General features: G+C 50.9%; 1 protein-coding gene across 6 annotated transcripts in view; it reads left to right on the forward strand.

Moving 5' to 3' along the window:
- Positions 1–4,904: 4,904 nt before the first annotated feature.
- MICAL2 (microtubule associated monooxygenase, calponin and LIM domain containing 2) overlaps positions 4,905–18,233 on the forward strand; it is a 222,237-nt gene continuing 208,908 nt past the window's right edge. For 4 of the 6 annotated variants that reach the window (XM_047823892.1, XM_047823887.1, XM_047823888.1 and 1 more), the window contains exon 1: positions 4,905–5,054. The gene's annotated coding sequence lies outside the window, so the exon portion shown is untranslated. The remainder of the gene's footprint in view (positions 5,055–18,233) is intronic. The other 2 variants (XM_047823890.1, XM_047823891.1) reach the window with 1 other exon arrangement.

Genomic DNA, 18,233 nt, shown 5'->3' on the forward strand with positions numbered 1-18,233 from the left:
CCCATTTATTTTATTTAAAAACATTTATACATAATTTACTATGTACCAGTCACTGTAGTATGCACACATCTCTCTATTACTATTCCCCTATTATAGGTGAGGAGCCTACTGTACAGAGAGGTTAAGTCACTTGCCCAGGGTCACACAGTTAACACATGGCAGAGCTGAGATTCAAACTCAGGCATCTTGACTTCAGAGACTATGTTACTAATTACTTAGCTAGAATGTCTCTTAGAATAACTGCACTGTACATATTTATGGGGTGGATATATGATGAATGGATGGGTGGGTGGAGGGGTGGATGGACAGATAAACTTGAGTGAGTCCCCTCCATGAGCTGGAACAGAGAAAAGTATCCCTGTCCTTGCTCCTTGCCAGCTGCACTATGGAGGATTTGGAAGCGGCTTCCCTAGCTCTGTGCAATTTCAGCAGTGTGCTCTAGAATGGGTGTCAGGTTTGCATGAACGCCAGTCTGTCTGAGCTGCAGGTGTGGCCCAGCCTGCTTGGAGGATGCAATGGGTTTTATAGCATTGTTTCACCTCTTGTGTCTCTAAGGACCAGACTTATGTCCTTGTATTCCACAGTTGGCTTTGAGCTTGCACGTGTGCACACAGACATACAGGCATATACACTCCCCAGGGTATCTGGGCCTGGGGATAGACAACTTTCATAATCCCATGTCTCACCCTCTGCACACCCACTCTCTGTCTCTATTTGCTCTGGTTGGGATTTCATCTCCTTCCTGCTCTCAGCTCTCCAGCACTGACTTTCCCATCATTGCTGCCAGCATGCACACAGTCCCCAAAGAGCTACAGGCATTACTGATTTTATCAGGTGCCATTTCTCCCCCAAACTGTCTCTGGAAAACCCACCGAAAATGTGGTAGGCCTGATGAGTTCCTACGGACCTTGAAAACATTTATACGTTTTCTCTATGGAAAATGGAGCATTCAGAGCCCTATCAGGAAGATAACGGGCTAGAACAAGGACCTAGTGATCTTGCTTCTCATACACTGTTTGAGGGAGGCACAAATGTTTCCACTTCCTGGCTTAGGAAGTCCTTCTCCAAACATAGCTCCTAAGGTGGCCTGGGACCAGTCTGCCTTTTCTCATCATTTAAGAAGGTCATTGGACTTTGTATAGATACCAGTCTTCCTGTTTCTCCTGAAAGCCCAAAGGCTTTTGGTAGCAGTGTGGGGATGAAGCTGATGAGAACCAGCTTTCCTGGAACATCAGTACAGGAGGAAGAGGTCTGAGGTCCTGGACCCTTTTTCATTTGGACAGGGAGACACAGGTGGTGTATCTCTTTTTCCTGCCATTCAAATGCCGTGAGAGGCACCCTGGCTCCCCCACAGAAAATCTCTGCTTCAGGAATCCACGTAATGGGGAATTTAAGAAACAAAACAGATGATCATATGGGAAGGGGGTGAAGAGAAGAGAGGAAAACAAACCACAAGAGACTCTTAATGACAGAGAACAAACTGAGGGTTGATGGAGGGAGGTGGCTGGGGGATGGGCTAGATGGGTGATGGGTACTAAGGAGGGCACTTGTGATGAGCACTGGGTATTGTATGTAAGTGATGAATCACTGAATTCTACCCTCGAAAACAATATCGCACTGTATGTTAACTAACTAGAGTTTAAATAAAACTTTGAAAAGGAAAAAAAGGAATCCACTTAGTTCAACTCTGACCTTCAAGCAAATTGCTAGGCTGGAAATAAAAAGAAGCCAGCCCTAACACCCCCAGAGCCTTTTCAGAACCCATCAGGTAGATAACCAATGATGACGGAGATCACCAGCTGAAGTTTTTTCCAGGGAGGCACGTATGTGCTGGTAAACCCATCGCTTCCAGTCTGAGATGCAGATATTTTTAGGGATGAATCTGGGCCTTCCTTCTCTCCCTCCCTCTGATGCTAATGTGGCCATCTGTATCTCCCAGACAACCTTCACCAGCACACATTCTCCGTCCTGACAGAGTGGGCTGAGGAAGAGATTATTATTAAATATAGCATACTGAGCCACGGCACAAGGAGTGTGAGCTTGCCTGCGTGCTAGCAGTGAGGCGGGGGCGTTAGAGACCTGGAACCCACTCCCACGCTCCGTGACACTCGCGAGCACCTTCCCTTCCCTGCAGCTCCGTTTATTTTTCTATTTCTTTAATCTGTTAAGTGAGGGGCTTAGCTGATATTTCCTCTACGGTCGGCTCTAACATTGCATGACCTTCTCTTTGAAGAGCTCAGTTGTATAAACTCCCAGACACACAGTCCAGCAGGATATGCCATGGTTACTGCTCTGTCCAGAGGGGGTGGCATTGTCTCCTGTCTCTTTTTCTATCCACCCTCTGGGGAGATGACCAGGTGGCTTGTGTGTGGTGGTGAGGGGCCCTGGCCACTGGCTTGCGAAGTCCCAAGGCTTACCCTCATCCACGCAGTTAGCCCCCATCAGCTCCCAGCTTGCCCTAAAAGCTCACCTTGAAAGGGTCTTTCTTACCCGAGCCCCAGAGTTAAAGAGATTGGGTGGGAGTAGGGTGGGGGAGAAGAGAGGAAGAGTCTAGAAAGGCACTGGTAAGTTTCAGTTTTTGAGCTAATCAAACATCTATACTGAACAGTGCTATCTTGCAAAACTTGGTTGGCCCAAAGTGCTCCTGAAGTAGTGTTAAATTTAACTTGGAGAACATTGTGCTAGAGATAAGGTGATTGGAATTATAAAAAAAAAAAAAACATAAAAGTAATAAAGAATACAGTTCCCATAACACCTTGTACTTATGCTTATGAAGCATGAGTTACATGAATGCAGGAAACACATTCAGCTTCAGCTGGCAATAGCATTTGTGAATTGAATGAATGACTATCTCCAGCTAGATCCCCAACATGGGTGTCTCAGACACAGGTCAGAAGGAAGAGGCCCTGTGTCCACTGAGGCTTTGTGGTGAGGGTGTCTCCTGAGCCTCCCCTCTGTCTAGGGTTTCCTATATCAGTGTGTGAATAAAGCAGGGCCAGGCTGCTCTCATCTCTTGCCCTGACAGTGCCCAGGCCTGAGCTCAATGGAATGTTTGGGCAGGTCAGGCCCCAGAGCAGTTCCTTTAGAGATAGACGTGGCCTGTCCAGTGCTCCAGAGGCACGGGCAGGACTGTAGCGGCCCCAGCGCACTGTGGTTAGGCATGCACATTCTGGAATCAGATAGCTCTGGGCTCAAATTCCAACTCTGTTACCTATTAACCATGTGACCTTGACAAGTTACTTTGCCTCCCTGAGTCTCAGTTTCCACATCTGTTAAAGGGAAGGATAATAAAGATACGTACCTTACAGAGCCATACTCAGGATTCAATGAGAAAACGTGCCCAGAAAACACTCCATCAACTGGCCTCACAGGGGGAGTTCTTTCTGAGTGGAGAGCTGCCCCTCTGGGAGCCACTGCTGTTTTGTTGTTGTTGTTGTTGTTGTTTTTTTTTTTTTTTTAAATTTTTTTTTCAACGTTTATTTATTTTTGGGACAGAGAGAGACAGAGCATGAACGGGGGAGGGGCAGAGAGAGAGGGAGACACAGAATCGGAAACAGGCTCCAGGCTCTGAGCCATCAGCCCAGAGCCTGACGCGGGGCTCAAACTCACGGACCGCGAGATCGTGACCTGGCTGAAGTCGGACACTTAACCGACTGCGCCACCCAGGCGCCCCGCCACTGCTGTTTTACACACAGAGCAGGGGCGGCTTTTGCTGAGGCTTATTTGGAGGAAGTTGATTGAACTCTCAAGATGCCAAGAGAACTACCAAGACAATCCCTGGGAAAACTCAAAAGGCCTGGAGTAGGATCACCTGGTAAGGAGCAGAGAGAACAAAATAAACCCCGGGTTTGATGGGGGCCAACTGTTCTGTTGGTACTTGCCTGGCAAGGGAACGTGGTGTCTCTAGAGGGTGGTCCGGTGCTGTGGAAACTCCAGCAGCCTGGAGCCACAACACTGTTTTCTCACTGCCCAAGTTTGCCTGTTCTCTCCCGGGTCAGCTCAGTTCCAAGAACCTTTATTGATGCCTACCTGGGGCCAAGCCAGTGATAGGCCCTGGGTCTCAGAGGTGACCAAGACATGGCTCCTGCCCCTGGGATCCCTGTTTCGTGATCCCTGCTATACTGGAGAAGTCCTGCACAAGCTATGTGTAGTATTTACCGCTTACGGAGTCGCTTTGCACCCCTCGCTAGGCCCCACGCTCTTCACACTGTATTTTCTGTGGATGGTGCCCTCTGGAGCTGAGGGGGTCTGGGCAACCCAGGAGCGTGGGCAGAGCAGAGATTAAGGTAGTCATCCGACAGCCAAGAGAACAGGGTGCTTCGGTGATTTTGACGAAGGTAACACAGGTGGTCTGTACTACCCTCCCTCTTCCCACCAGCTGTATTCGAAGCAAGGCCAGTCCAGGTGAAAGGAAGAGCCTATTAGCTAGCAGGGCGTTTGCGGAAGCCCAGGGTAGTCAAGGAGCAAAGCAAGGAGGGAGGTCCACGACCGTTACAGGAAGTGCCATGCTGCTCCCTCACTTTCAAAAGGGGAAGCTGAGGCTTGCTTTCCAGCTGCCCAAGCCAAGGAGCCGAGGCCCAGCCCCAGCCTCTTCCAGGTTCTAGCGCCCAGGTTTTCATCTAGCAGCACCATCACGCCCTGCCTTCATTGGCCCTCCGCTGGTCTGGGTGGGAGCGCCCCGGGCTCCCCGCGCTGGGGGCAGGCTACAGCCCACGTGCGCCCGCGGCATACGCGGTGACAGCTGGCCCCATGGGGGCGAGCGGGCGTGGAGCGGGGGTGGGCTCCGCGCCGCACTGCCATTGGCCGCGGGCCTCGGGTCGGGGGCGGGCCGCACCCCCGGCTGCTCTGTCATTGGCCGCGCCGCCGATGGGGGCGGCTACCAGCCGGGTTGGCCGCGCCGAGCAGAACTGCAGGCGCTAGCCCGGCTAAGCCTGCGCGGGGCTGCCTCGGTGGCTCCCAGCTCCGCAGGCCGCCTGCGGGTCCTGAGCGCCGCGTCCGCGGCTCGAGGCGAACGCAGAAGCTAACCCGAGGCTCGGCGGCCGGCGCGGATCTCGGTAAGGGGGTGGGGTGGGGAACCGGGCTCCAGGGAGGGTGGGCGGGTGGGGACCGTGGGCAGCCGAGCCTGGACTCTGCGCCCTGGCCCGCGCCGGGGAGAGTCAGGTGCGGCCGCAGCATCTCTTGCCTCAAACCCACCCCTCGGGGAGCCCGGCAAGCAGGTGGCCCTGCCCCAGGGAGGCCGGGGCTGCCCGATAGGTCTCGGAATCGATTAGAACGCAATTAAAACTTGCCACTCTAGCCCGAACTACCTCTTACTCCTCCCCAACAACCAAACCTTGTAATTCTAAGCCTAGAAAACCCCCCAACGTCAACACAGAGTGGGCGCCACGCGCCAGTAGTACCGCATGCCACCGGGGCAGATCATTCCCAAACTTTGCTTTCCCATAATTTGGGCTCCGCTCTGTTCACGCTCTTTCCCGGCTCTTCACTGGGCACTCCCCTACCCAGCCCCGGTTCTCCTCCCTCCTTAACAACAGGAAGTTAAGTTGGGCCAAATGTCAGTGGCCTGCCTGGCCTCCTGCGGGCTGGGTTTGGGACTGAGTCTGGGGCGGGTGGTGGAGGTGGCCAGGGGGCCGTGGCGCTGTCCTCTCTCTGCCGCATACCCTGCCCCCCCCCCCCGCCCGCCCCCTGCAGCCCAGGCGCAGCCCAAGCGCACCCAGGTCCGGGAGCACCCCACCGCGCATCTGCCGCGCCTGCCGTGCTGTTGCCAGACTGGCTCTGAGGGGAAGTGGGGCCTTGCCCGAAGTCCCTGCCACCATTTACCTGGCTTCCAGACTGGAGCGGGTAGGGTTAACTTTATCCTAGGCCGGCCTCCCTCCCGGCAGAGCAAGGAATCGCCTTTGCTGGATGGGGAAGAGGCGTGTTGAAACCAGAGTAAACGTGTGTCTCCTTCCACATTGTTAATTCTGTAACCTGGTTCTTAAGGCCAAGAGAGCTTTTCTTTGGAAGCCTCTCAGGCCTTAGGGGGCTTGGGGTGGCAGTGTGTGGACCCTTTTGCTGTCAGTCCCGCTTTCTCAAGATAGTCTTCTGTGGTTTCAGTGAAGGGTGAAGTCACTAACCGGCCCCCTTCTGGGCAGGTCCCTCAGGAAGAAAGCCAGTAGCCGGCTGGCCCTCTGATGTTTATGTGCCCGGGGGCTCTGGCACCTGGGCCAGCTCTGTTTTTGTCTTCTTGGCAGGGGAGGCAAACCCAGCAAGGGGGCCTCAAGTCTCCAGGGAAGCCCCCGATATTCTGAAGACTATTTTTGCAGTAGGAAGTTGCCTTCAGGCAGAAGGCAGATTTACGAAGTGCCTACTGACAGGTCCTGTCCTGTGGCACTTTTGCAGCAGATTGTGTGGTTGCTCTCCAAAAACTCTGTTTTTCTGTCCTCATTTTAGTCTCAGGTAGGGTAAGTGCCCAAGGTCCCACAGAAAGTGGCTGAGGTAGGATTTGAACCAGGCTCTGCCAGAACTAAACCCAGTACTCTTCCTGCTGCCCTGTGGCTGTGGAAAGTGAGGTGCTACAGAATCACGCCTCCACTGTGTGCCGATTGGAGCCTCGTGGCCTCTGAAAAGATTCTGTCCAAAGATTCGGGGGCTCCTGCTTTGGCAACGCACTTGAACTGACCCTGCTTAACCCAGGTTGTTCAGCCTGCAGACAGCTTGCTCAGTCTGTCCTCCAGTCAGGGATGAGTGGCTGGTGTTGGTCAGGCTGAGATGGGGAGGGATTAGCGGCTGGTGTTTGGGTGTTATCTGGGGGGTGAAGGCGGAGAGTGCCTCTGCCACTGACTTGGTCTCACCCCTGAGAGTTGGCTCCCGGGACTGTCTAGGAGGGCTATTACCTGGAATAACCTCTACCCCAGATCTGATTCTAGTTTTGTTTGTTTTATTTGCCGGGGCGGGGCTGGGGGGCAGTTGTTGAGGTTATGGTTGTAAGATGATTGAGATCCTCAGCTTGAGCATACCTTTCTTAAAAAAAATGACATCACTCTTGTCCCTGACTCCTTCCTTCCTTCAGTCCCAGACATCCCAGGCTTTCTGCTCATCCCTCTCCTTAAAAGCAAATCATGATTAGCCAGATACCAACCAGTTGTACTTTAGTAAAAAGCATCTTATGGACTAAGGTTGGTTTTAGCTGTGGTCATCGGAGGCCCATTCCCAGGAGCTGGAAGGAGCAGAGGAACAGCTGGGTAACCCTCCCTCTGCCTATAATTGGGGCATGTCCTCTCTCCACCCAGGTCCCTACCCTCATCTGGGTGTCTCCCAACCACTGACCTGCCCCTTTCACTGCCTGCTACTGAAGGGTAGAGGTCTTGCCTTGTTGGTGGAGAGCCTTGATTCTGGCCGGAAGGGTAGGGTAGGAATGCAAGAAGGTTTGCTAATCCTAGAAGCCCTGCCAGGGCTAAAAGTATCTGTTGTTTAAAGAGCCAGGGAAGGGAATACTGGGATAGTTCCCATTTTACAGATGAGGAAACTGAGACTGGGGCAAGTTAGAGCTCCTCCTCCCCCCACCCCCCGACCCCCATCGCTTGGCTAGTGAGTAACCAAGCTAGGATTCTGGTCTCCATCTATATGAATGAGGCTTATGTGGTGAATTAAATACCGAAGAAAGCAGGAAAGCCTGGTGGCTGCGCTCTGTACTCGGAGGGCTGGTATGTGCATCTCCCTTTGCTGTACTTCCTATTCCCCGACTCCTGTTGTAATTATTTGTGAGCAAGTCTTCCCACCCCACTAGGACATGGCATTGAAGACACTCACAAAACTTAACCCACTTATTTCCTGGTTCTCCTTTGTTCAGTATTGCCTTAGCCTTTTGTACCAGTTTTCATTAACCTATCCACCATAATGTACTGCAGTCCTCTATTTTAAAATATCCATGAACATTTCCAGACACAAAAGGAGAGAAAATAGTATAATGAGCCCCATCTACTCATTATCTAGCTTCAATCGTCAGCAAGATTATGCCAGGCTGGCTTCATCGCTCTCTTTTCTCCCCTTCTATCCTGAATTAAATTTTTTAATTTATATTTTAAAGTTTATTTATTTATTTTGAGAGAGAAAGAGGGAGAGAGAAAGAGCTTGCACATGTGCAAGCAGGGAAGGGGGAGAGAGAGAGAGAGGGAGAGAGAGAGAATCCCAAGCAGGCTCCGCACTGTCAGCGAGGGACATCGTGACCTGAGCTGAAATCAGGAGCCGGACGCTTAACCAACTGAGCCACCCAGGTTCCCTTCTTCCTGAAGTATTTGAAAGCCAATCTCTGGTATCCTGTCATTTTGCCCCTATATAATCCAGTATGGATCTATTTTTAAAAGAATGTTTTCTTTCATAACCACACTGCTGCTACTGCATGTAATAAAATTAACAGTACTTTGGTCTTATCTGTCTGTATTCGGATTTCCTTGTCTCAGAAAGGACCTTCACAGCTGGTCTGTTCGAATCAGCATCCAAAGTCTGTATGCTGCATTTGGTTGCTAGTCCTTCTATGCTTATTTTAGTCTGGAACAGTCTCCCCTCCGCCTTTTACCCAGCCGTTACCCTCCGTTTTATGTGCCCACCTCCTCCCCCCGGCCACCAAACCCTCTGAGACTGGGATCCACATCTGTGCCGTGCTGGATGCCCTTGTGGCATCCGGGATGGGGTGGAGCCTTGCTGAGCATCCGTCCAGTGGCGTAGCCACTCAGGAAATGCATTTTGAGTGAATGAACCCCGTCCCGGGCTCGTGTGGCTGCCTGTGACTGTGTTTAGATAAGAGGTTAAAAAAAAATAAAAGGACTTGCTCGCGTGTGGAGGTTTCCCCAGCAAGCGTCAGTCTGTAAACCTCGTGAAATAATAGGAGAACTATTTTCTGGGCTCACCGCGCCGCTCTGGTTTGTGGTGGGGAGCCCAGACGGCCGCCTTTGTGCCCTGGTCAGCATTTGGGCTCCCCGGATCATGTGTGGGGCTGACAGGCTCTGAGGTCATTTCTGCCAGGGCTTGGAATCCCTACTTAGTCAGCCGCAGGCACCACTGCATTCTCACCCGGGCACTTGGTGTTCGGGCTGCACAGAGACCTCTGCCCACCTCTGTCTGCGCAGCGCTTCCTCTCTGTGCCTTCGCCAGCTGCCTCACCTGCCCCACACCTGGCCAGCTGTGGAGCCTTCTCAAGTCACTCTTCGTCTGCAGCTGGCCGGTTGGGACCGCCAAAGACGGACGCTTGGGACCTTTCAGTGTCTTGTCTGAATTTGCACCACCTCTGGCACCTTTGTGGGAATCCTAATGAAGGACACTGGAGGCTCCGGAGGGAAGGAAAGGTGTGCGTCACTCGTGGATTCCTTGTCGAATCTCCAGATGGTCTGATGCACCCAGCAGGTGCCCCCTCTGCAAACAGCCCTCAGAATGAGGAGGTTTTTCTTCTTCGTGTTTTTGTTGTTTTGTTCGTTTTTGTTTTCTTTTTACCCACATAGACAGTCTTTTCTGCTAGGTGGAAATATAACAAAATTAAAAATTTTTAAGTCCTTTTTTTTTTTTTTTTTGATAACCATGGGAGAGTCGATTTGTTTCCCTTTATCTTTAGTAGTCTTTTTAGCATTTTCTTCAAATTTTTAACACTAAAAATATTTTATTTTCTAATGGAAAATCCAAATATTTGGGGTTTTTTTCTTCTTAAAAAAGAGAATTTTCGGGGCACCTGGGTGGTTCAGCTGGTTGAGAGTCTGACTTCAGCTCAGGTCATGATCTCCTGGCTCGTGGGTTCAAGCCCCATGTCAGGCTCTGGGCTGACAGGTCAGAGCCTGGAGCCCGTTTCAGATTCTGTGTCTCCCCTTCTCCGCCCCCGCCCCTGCACGCTCTCTCTCTCTCTCTCTCTCTCAAGAATAAATAAACATTAAAAAAAGTTAAAAAATTTTCTTCAACGTGGATGGGTGGACAAAGTTATACATGCATTTTGTACAGCTATGTGTGTGGAAAAGGTCACAGAGCCATTGGCATTTTGGTATTTGCTTATTTTGTTTTATGACATTATCTTAACATACCTGGGCCGCCTCATTTAGGGAATAAAGCTGGGGCTTAGGAGACAGGCAGCCATAGAACCCACGCAGCCTCACCCTCTCCCATTCGACCTCCCCCCCCTTTCCTTCCTGAGAATTTCATTCTGGTTTCCCTAAAATGAAATCGTTCTAATGTTAGGCTCTGATTTCGACATTTTTATTCAGGGAGGTTGAGATATCAGAGGAACACAAAATAACATGGTTGTTAAGGTAGGCAGGGCAAAGCTTCTGGCCCCAGTGGCCTGTCTTGTCCTCTGGGGAAAGCGCCTGACAGTCAAACACCCTGCTCCCCTCACTTTGGGAGGGGTGGTGGGTGGGAGTGGTGGTGGGGGGGGGAGCTGACCACTCCCTCCACCATTTCTGTTTTCCTCCCTGCATTTTCGCCGGAGGTAGAAAACATGGCTGGTGTGCCCTGATAAGTCTCCTCCTTCCTAAAGCGCTGATCATCTGGTCTCACAAACTCAGAGCTGGCAGGGATGATAGGGGACATGGGCCCTCTGATCACAAACAAACTTTCCCTGCAAGGCTGGATCACCATGGAGTCTGACGTTTGAGACCCTTCCCTTCTTTGTCAGCTGTTGAGGAAATGTCCACCTCTGTGTCCCCTACGAAGAGCCTTTTTGATGGCCAGGTGTGATTTCGTTTCTTAAATGCAATTGCTCTGTGCTCTTTGCACACCTAGATATTACTGTAGCTCATTCTGGGAAAACCTGGCCTGGCTGTATCTGCATTCCTTCCAAGGCTTGGTCAGATTTCTCTTTGGGGAATACACACGTAAAGGCAGGTCTCAGAATCGGGACTTATTTCCTGCTGGTTTGGGGCTCAAGTTGTTTTCTCCTTTCCGGGCCGTGAGGGATGTGCAGTGCAGATGTCCTTCCTGCTGGCACAAGAGGAGGGTGGCAAAGAGTTGGACAGTGGCTCTTGCTCTCCAACCTGCCACAAGAGAAGGTTTACGGGACGTTTTCGGGCATGAGCTCCTGACACACCCAGTCCAGAAGCCTAGCCACGCCAGAGGCAGGAGTGGGAGTTTAGGAACATCCTGTTCTGGCCTTGCTGCCGAACTATCGATGTGTTATAACAGATACGGAAACTACTTCTTTGCTCTCATGACTTTGAAAGGCTGGCCTTGGCTTCTTATCTGAGTGCAGACGGTGACTGGTAAAGATTTGCAGGATCTCGGGGTTTAACTTGTACCGGGGGCCAGGAGAATGAGGTGTCGGGGGAGGGGGCATGAAAAGGTTCTAGGAAAAAGCCACTTGGACCTTTTGGTCACCAGGAGAGCTGTTGCCTGGAGCAGAGTGGGCCCAGGGCCTTCGGGGGGCTGGCAGAGCTGCTGACCTACCCTGTTGGACAACTGTTCATCCTGGACGAGCAGAAGGGGGTATTGACGTGTTGTGTGTGGAGTTCATGGCTGCTGTAAAGTCAGAGCACTGATGGCTCCATGTGTCAGGACAGCTGGGCTTTCGCACAGCTTGATACAAAGGTCAGGAGGCCCCTGCTTGAAGGAGGTAGGGGTCTGATAGCAGATGACACAGAAGAGAGGAATAGACAGGGGTATTGGGGAGGCCTCTTTCCAGACTTCAGAGAGAGGACTCGGTGTATCACTTCCTCAGGGAGTGTCCTGTGGGGCTTGTGCAACTGGTTGGGGCTGTGGGGGGAGAGCTCCTCGGCCTTCTGCTGGAGCCGCAGGACATGACTGTTGTGAAGGAAGAGGAGACTCTGGATGAGATCTCCAGCTTCCTCTGGATTCCAGGTTTGTGGCAGTTGGAGGCCCAGGACTCCTGCTCACTCCGGGTTTCCATCTCCATCTTGGGTGTGTCTGTTATCTTGTACCTGACATCACAGACTCTCTTAAAAAAAATGACTCACCCGCCCACACACAGACACACACAGATGCCAGCACTCGCCCCCACACACATGAGTACATGATGGTCCCATACTCACTCAGGACAAAGGTAATTCAATGAAAAGTCTCTCTCCCTCCTGCCCTCCAGCCCTCAGTCGTCTTCCTCGACGGCATTGGCTGTCGCTAGCCTCTTGTGGACCCCCACAGACAGAATCTAGGCATCTGTTTGTGCCTGTTTCTCCCCTTTGCTCCTCTTTGGACCTGCTGGGAAGCAACCAGGGTGTGAAGAGGCAGGGCCCACGGGGCCGCTGAGCCCCAGCAGTTATTTGTATTAGCTGAAGCTTAACTGTTGTCCTTCCCCCTTCCTGTGTCCCCTCTCCCCTTGTGGAATCTCCTTGTGTGTGATTCGTGGGTGTAGAGAGCCTGGACATTGAGAATACACCTCGGGGGCCTGTTCTGGATACAGGTGATACAGGCACAAACAAACCATCCTGCTAAGACAGATCTGGGTTCGAATCATAGCCATGGGGCCTTGGGCAAGTCCACGAACACTAGTGTATTTGAGTCTATGTAAAGGAGGTCATTATACCCATCTCAAGGGGTAGATGTAGAGATGAAATTGGAATATTTGTGAAGCACCCTGCATAGATAGGTAAGCACTCAAAGGGGTCTTTACTTCCACTTTGAAGGAGCGGCCCATTTTCAGAATGAATGACACCTGCATGGAATCCTCTGGATGGCTTCCTGGAAATCCTCTCCGTGGGCTTCCTGAGCTTTTCTTTCCCTGCAGAAGAGGACTGGCTCTCTATTTTCTATCCAGTTGAGCTCCTCCCCACCACCTCCTCAAGCCCTGGGGAGCCCAGCCTCTCTGCACCACCTCCTTCTGGGCCCCTCCCCACCCCCACCAGCGAGCAGGATGTTGCTGGCTGCCTGGAGAGGGCTCTGGGCTGTTTATGGTTGCTCTCCAGGGTGTTTATGTTGTGATCTCTTCAGAAGCTCCTAGCATATGTCTGGTTATTGCTGAAACTTCATCTTTATCTTCAGCGCAAGAGAAGAGAGAGGCTATTTTTAAAGATGTTTAATTGGCATGGCTGCACAAAGCGGCCTAGATTGCCTCCAAGCTCTTTCCCCATTTTGAAACCTTCCGATCCAGGCGCAGAGACCTTATATGTCCTGATTTTAGAGCAGCACTTAAATTTGGCAAGCGGTTGTAATCTCTTAAAAAGGTAGGTCAGGGAAGCAAAGGCGACCAGCTGTCTTTTTCCAGGCTGGGACGTGAATGAAAGTAGCATTTCTACGTCCATAGAAACCAACACCTGCCCCAGCTCTGCCCCTTCCCTCCACCTGTGGTGGCGAAACCCCCTGTCCCCACATGCTGCCTGCCTATTGGCAAGGAGATCTTATCGTTACGTTTCCCTTTGGACTCAGGTGGGGCTCAAAGTGAGGAGGGAGTGGAACTAGGGTAGTTTCAAGTGATACCTTCCAGGAGGGAGGGAGAGAAGGAGGGAGGCCATGAGTTACAGGACCTTGGGATGTCAGACTGGAAGGGCTCTCTGAGGTCATCCAGTTCTCACTCACTCCTGCCACCATGGTTTTTACTTATGGGGAAACTGAGGCTCAGAGGCTTGTTGGTACTGAGCAGAGGCCAGGGAGGGGCAGTTCTTTGCTCAAAGTCACTCAGCCAGGTGGGAGCCAAGTCTGTTCTCCCTCCACCATTTCTGCCAGGCTGTGATCCCTCCTGTAGTTTGTCTTGGGCAGCTTTAATTGCAGTTGGCTTTCCCTTTTGAGGACGGGGCCCCACCCCCTTTCTCAGTCTGGCATGCTTCGAATTTAGGATGCATACTCTTGCAGCACTGGCTTGCTCAGCTGCTGGGTGCAAGATATTTCCCTATCAAAAATACCTCCCCCAGAGCCTTGGAGCCTAAAATTCCCACCTTTGTTTTCAGCCCTTGTCTCCAGAGGACCTTTGTTTAAAAAAAAAAAAAATACATAATTTAACTGGGAAGGATAGTTGACAGATTAGTGGATCTCTGATTAGCTGTCAGCTGAGGGCTGAACCTAAGGAGATGAGTCAGCTGGGAAGAGGTGGGAGGGGGCAATCAGGATTGTAAATAGGACACTGCTAGGGCAGGTGTGGAGCACCCCAGCCAGGGCTCTGGAGCACCACGTGCGGCTGCCGTGCTTGGGATGCCGTGCTGAATGACAGATGCGGAGCCCTCATCTAATGCACACAGGTGGCCTAGACAAGCGACTGATGCCCAACCACCAAGGTAGAGTGTGGAATGTGCTTTGGAGAGCCTCACAGTGTGGGGGAACCAGGGGACATGGCACTTGGTGGTTGAGATGGGCCTTAGGAAAGAGGATTTCCACAGCAGAGATAGCCAGCGGTATAGCACACAGAAAGGTGGAAGAGTGAGGCCATGTTAGAGGTGCCGTGTGGTGGCAACACGGGAGCTGCCTTGGGGGGCCGTGGAAGGCTAGAGTCAGGCCAGGCCTCAGTGCTGGGGGTGGGGTAGGGGGGTTTGTGCAGGTGTCCAATGCTCGTGGAGCATTGTGGGCCAGCCTCTGAAGTGACCGAGTCTCCCTTGCTTGTAGCCTCACAAGCACCTGAGTATCCCCTTCAGGTGGGTGCCGCCCTGGGTTTCTGGCGCACACTTTGAGGTCACTTTCCCGGTGAAGGAGGAAGCTCGGGCATGCAGGTGTGGCTGGCTTGATGTTTCCAGGCAGCTGGAACAGTGGGAGCTTGGCTGACCCCCCCCCCCCCCCCCCCCAGCCTCTGGCCAGCTGGCCGTGGGGAAGGGAACAGAGGCTGAGCTTCTTCCAACTCTGGTGTTAACCTGGCAGGTGGGAGACATGGCAATCTGGTGCACTTAAGGCTTTGGCATTCGAACAGGGCTGCCGGCACCGTTGTCTGCCATAGACGTCTCAGAAACACCCTGGCTGTATGTGATGGGATGAATTGGTCCTGTGAGCAGCAAATGACATGAGTTTAGTGCCCATGGGAGCTGTTGATGGGGGTGGCTGGGGGGGTGGGGGTAGGGAGCACTGAACCAGCTTTCATCTTTCTTTTCTCTAGTATCAGTGCTACCGATATGAGACCACATTGGTTCATTGACGTGACTGATCAATTAATTGTTCCATTTATTCATTCTGCGACCAAGACTTCTGGAGTTTCCTTCACATGAAGCATGTTGCCACACTGGTGGTGGTCTTCAGAGGTGTAAAACCTTTGGCAAGCCCCTTACTTTCTCTGAGCCTCAAGTTTCTCTTCTGTAAGAGGGGAGTGATAATATCCACCTGTCAGAGAGGCTGTGAGGATTATATGGGGCGATGTGCATGGCACACTTCATGGTGCCCGGCACATGGTGGGCGCATTTGGTGGCTCTCCCTTCCTCGAGCCTATTTCTGAATTGGCCCACAGGAGTCTGAGAGCACAGATGTGGGCGGGGCTCCTCTTGGCTTCTGGCCTCCCATTTGGTACTGATCCCTAAGTGGCTTCTACCTTTAAGTAGTAACTTTTTAAGAGAACAGCTCAAAGCACCTGTGTGTTCAGCAAAGAAAGATGGGGGTGCCTTTCTTTCTCTTTCTGGTGACATCTTAGACCTTGGAACTGCAGGGCTGTTCCTTCGGTGACTGATTTCTCCACCGTGGTGGTCCAGCCTGGGCCTGCACGTCAGAGCTGACCTTGGCCATCTTTGGATGGCTCCCCCGGTCATGTCCTTGAATGGCTCCCTGCAGCTTCCAGCATTTGGTCTCAGGCTTCCTTCTTGAAGCCACAGAGAATGAGTCTCCCCTTTCTCTCCACATGTCAGCTCTGCAGATACGGTTTTTAAATCCAATCTGTGATACCACCATTTGGAAGATGTACCACTATTCTGTGTACCTTCAAGAAAGAAAAAGTGCTTCCAATTAAATTGTGGAACACTGCTTTGTGACCGTCAGAAACTTTTATATTTACTGAAAGAATCCTTTTAGGCCTTAGACATAATTTTATATTCCATAACACTTGCATGTACATAAAAAGGAAACATGGGGCATGTGGGTGGCTCAGTCGGTTAAGTGCCCAGTTTCGGCTCAGGTCATGATTTCGCAGTTCATGAGTTCGAGCCCTGCGTCCGGCTCTGTGATGACAGCTCAGAGCCTGGAGCCTGCTTCGGATTCTGTGTCTCCCTCTCTCTCTGCCCCTCCCCTGCTTGGACTCTCTCTCTCTCAAAAATAAATAAGCATTAAAATATTTTTAAAGGAAAACAAATTAGTTAAGGCATTTCTAAAATATTTTCAGTTTTGGACTCTGACTCTTGCATTTCACTTTTTGACTCCCCCATCTTTGTGGCTCTTTTGATACATTATTATATTTTGGTAAAGTGATGATCCATTTCTTAATCTTAATTAGATGTTAAGGGGCTGTAAGATACATTCTGCTTTCAGACATTTTATAATGGAAGAATGTGCATCTGAATGCACATCTTCTAATTAGTAAAACATATTTAAAGGCAGCCCTCTTACTTTCTCTGGAATCTTCTTCCATATTAACAATCTGTGGTGTGGGTTCAGTTCTTTTTACCTTCCCTGTGGTTCTCCTCTGAGCAAACTCCCATTTGCTCATATTCTTCTAATACACTGAAGGTAGTGCCCACGCCGTACATGGTATTCATGGTGTGGTATGACCATAGCAGAGGAAGGGAGCCATCACCTTCTTAGTTCAGGCCATTCTATTTCTATTAATGCAGCCCAAGATTGCATGAGCTTTTCTAGAAGCTACATCACACCATTGACTCACTGACATTACCGCAGACTAGATCTTTTTAACGTGTGGTGTTGGTAAGCAGCATCACCTCTGTCCTAAACGTGTGTGGCTTTAGAATTTAAATACAGAGCCTCCTATTTTGTTCCCATCTGATTCAGAACAGCCATTTCTGTTAAATTTCAACTTGTTAATTTCAGGGCAACCATGTTTCTTTGGGCTTTTTCAGGATCCTATTTGAGTATACCTTCTATAGCACATTACAAAAAAAAAAAAAAAAAAAAAAAAAATTAAAAGCCTGGGTGGCTCAGTTGGTTGAGCATCCGATTTCGGCTCAGGTCATGATCTCATGGTTCTTGTGTTCGAGCCCCGTGTCCGGCTCTGTGCTGACAGCTCGGAGCCTGGAGCCTGCTTCAGATTCTGTGTGTGTGTCTCTCTCTCTGCCCCTCCCTTGCTCACACTTTCTCTCTCTCTCTCAAAAATGAATAAACATTAAAAAAAAATAATGGTAAAAAGTGTGCCTTCTATAGCATCACCCACATCCTGATAAATTGCTTATCAGGAGAGAGCCCTCTGGCACACTACTAGAGACCTCTCCCCTCAGACATCAAATCTTTGATCAGCTTGCTTGGGGAACGGCAGTGCAGGCTGCCCCTTTCCTAAGTCTCTTTACTGCTTTTATGACCTCTGGCCAGATGTCTTCTTGAATCTGGATATGCCACGTCCAGTGGCAATTTTCCATCTCCCACCAAGTATCCTATCACAGAAGGAAGTGAACTCTGGTTGACATCACATAGTCTCATTTCCCAGAGGGCCCCCAGACTGCTTTCCTGTGTCCCCAGGCTGCCCCACAGTGATGCAGTAGGAAGTGCATTCGTCTCATCTGCAAGAGTTTCCAGCAGTCACTGACAGTATCTAAATGTGTGTATTTTAAAAACCAAGCTCATCCCTGATCTGAGCTCCCTTTCTCATCTCCGTGTTGATCTGTACTTGTCAGTCTAAAGACCCCTCTTTTTGAGAGAGGCCTCTATGCATTTGGAGTAGAAACCAAGGTCAGACTTCCCGGGGCCCCTTTATGTCCCTGGACCTCTTGGTTCAAGATGACCGACCTGCCTTCTTGCCCTCTGCCCTCTGCCGTGTTGCCACAGCTCATCCCAGTCTTGCCTCCTCTGGCTGACATGGGGCCAGGCCTCGCATCACTGTCTCTTAAGGTCTTCTTGGTTATGCATCCTTCATCCAGTGATGGGATGTGGGCCTTTTGACAAGCGGCCTTGTCTAGGCTTCCCTCTGCAACCACATGGCTTCTATTCTGCAACACTTCATATAGTGGTTACCTATGCGCCAAGCTCTGGTATAAGGGCTTTGTAAATATAAACTCATTTAATTCTTGTGCCAACCCCACGAGGTGAATATTGTCATCCTCCCCGCCCCCCACTTACCAGTGAAGAAATTAAGGCGCAGAAGGGTTAATTGACTTGCTCGAGATTTCACAAGGGAAAAGGGGGGAGTTAGAATCTAGCCAGTTTGTTCCCAGAGTCTAGCTCCCATTCTCTATGGTGAGCTTCCTGCTTCCCCTTCCTAAAAG

This window comes from Prionailurus viverrinus, chromosome D1, assembly GCF_022837055.1.
Source record: "Prionailurus viverrinus isolate Anna chromosome D1, UM_Priviv_1.0, whole genome shotgun sequence".
Classification (NCBI taxonomy): domain Eukaryota; kingdom Metazoa; phylum Chordata; class Mammalia; order Carnivora; family Felidae; genus Prionailurus; species Prionailurus viverrinus.